Source organism: Gekko japonicus, unplaced genomic scaffold (genome assembly GCF_001447785.1).
Source record: "Gekko japonicus isolate JY-2015 unplaced genomic scaffold, Gekko_japonicus_V1.1 scaffold1365, whole genome shotgun sequence".
Taxonomy (NCBI): domain Eukaryota; kingdom Metazoa; phylum Chordata; class Lepidosauria; order Squamata; family Gekkonidae; genus Gekko; species Gekko japonicus.
The window spans coordinates 162026-163935 of NW_015160253.1; the positions used below are offsets into that span (position 1 = coordinate 162026).

The following is a 1910-nucleotide window of genomic DNA, read 5'->3' on the forward strand; positions in this document are numbered from 1 at the left end:
ATGTGCCTAAGGGGGGGGGGGAGAGAGTTAACTTGGGCCTTTAGGATCTGGGAGCGGGGGCAGTTGGGAAGGCTGCTGAATGCCGTTCCCAGCCCCCACCCCTTCCGCCCAGATTAAAGGCTTAGTTGGCACGATTCAATGGTAATGGCTGATAAAGGCCCCCCCCATCCATTTCCTGACCACAAATCACGCCTAAGTAGGCTATTAGAGGGTGTGGGGGTCTGTCATCTCTCCCCCCCCATTGCTTTAGGGGTGGCTATTTTATGAGGGGCCTTTTTGGGCGGCCATTTTAGGGGGCATTTGGCTGGTGCAGAGGCGACCATTTCAAAGGGCCAAAAGGGGCACTAGCGCCCCCCCCCGGGCCCCTTGACAGGGTAGGTGGCGCCATTCGGTGAGCAGGCCGGCGGTGGCCGGTGAGGCCTGACAGGGGGCGGGTTGGGCTCGAAGCCTCTGTCCGCATTCCAGGGTGGTCATCGGGAGGCTGTTTTGGCCGGGGCGGCCCTTTTGATGTTATGGCTTTCAGAAGGGGCCTTATTATCCGGCATCTCTGGAAACTTCCGCAGAGCGGCTTAGAACTTCTGTATCAGGAATAGCTTCTGCGGGGGGTCGGCACCAGGAGCAGAAACCTCAGTCGCCCTATGTCGATGCACTGGCCGCCCAGGTTCCATCTGCAGCATTTTTAGTTGAAGGATTTGGCAGTAGGTGATATGACAGACCTCTGCTTATGATCTGGAGAGCCTTGGCCAGTCTGAGTAGGCAATTGTCTCAGAGGCTTCTGGGAGTTGTAGGCCCTGCCTCCTCTACTGCTAGCCAGGCTCCCTGGGCCTGCTAGGCCGTGCTTGACAGCCCAGATCATGATAGCAGTACTCAATGCAGCAAGCTTGAAAGCGTGGAGTGCTGTTGAAGGGCTATTCCTTATTTAAAATAAATAAATAAAGATAGAATATATACATAAAAACGGATTACCTACTTAATGCGGCATGGCTTATTTATATTTGAGACTACAGACGGGGATTTATATTCCATAGCATTTTTACAAGGTTTTATTTAGAGGGAAAAATATTATAAATTGCCAGTTCTTCAGATTATACTATTTGGCCCTAAAGTAAAGGGATGTATTTCTGGTGTAGTGATTTAGAGCAGCGGACTCTAATCTGGGGAACCAGGTTTGATGCCCTATTCCTCCACATGAAGACAGCTGGGTGACCTTGGGTTAGTTACAGTTCTCTTGGAGCTGTTCTCTCAAGAGCAGTTCTTTCAGGGCTCTCTCAGCCCCACCTACCTTAGGGGGTGTCTTTGGTGGGGAGAGGAGGGGAAGGAGATTGTAAGCCACTCTGAGTGAAGAGTGGGCTATAAATCCGGTCTCTTCTTCTTCTCTGACTACTGAAGAAGCCTTTAATGGTATCTAACTATGAATAGAAACAGAATTTTTGGTGTGGGAGAGCAGTCAATGGGAACCCAGCTCCTTGAAACTGGGTAGCTCAACTGGGCACTTAGTGTGTGTGGGCGAAATCAAGTGTAATTTGAATGAAAACAACTGAATTTCTAATGGTTCCTTCTGCGAAGGAATCCTTATCAGCAGCACGTGACCTTGACAGTGTGAACCCACGCTGAGTTGGCAAAAGTGGGTTGTCTTTTTCATGTGTTAGGATTCATAATATCCATTGCAATACGTCATTGGTACCTTTATGTTTTCTGTTTGAGCAGGAATACGGTGTGACTTCCAATCTGATCCTGTGATCTGGGAATCTGACAGCTGACACCTCGGTACATGTCATTGGTTTGGTCCTAATGAGCTTCTTCCCAGGTTTGACAGTGCATTTGTCCTTAACGGGAGGTCCAGTGAGTTGCCAGGGCCTAGATGAGTGGCATTGGTTACGACAGGCTGTGGGAGGTGCCGGCTGGGAGGC

The 1910-nt window shown here is 50.2% G+C and overlaps 1 protein-coding gene across 2 annotated transcripts in view; it reads right to left on the reverse strand.

The window, feature by feature from the left end:
• The window catches only part of FGFRL1 (fibroblast growth factor receptor-like 1), a 315064-nt gene that overhangs the window by 47619 nt on the left and 265535 nt on the right, over nucleotides 1-1910 (reverse strand). The window lies entirely within an intron of this gene.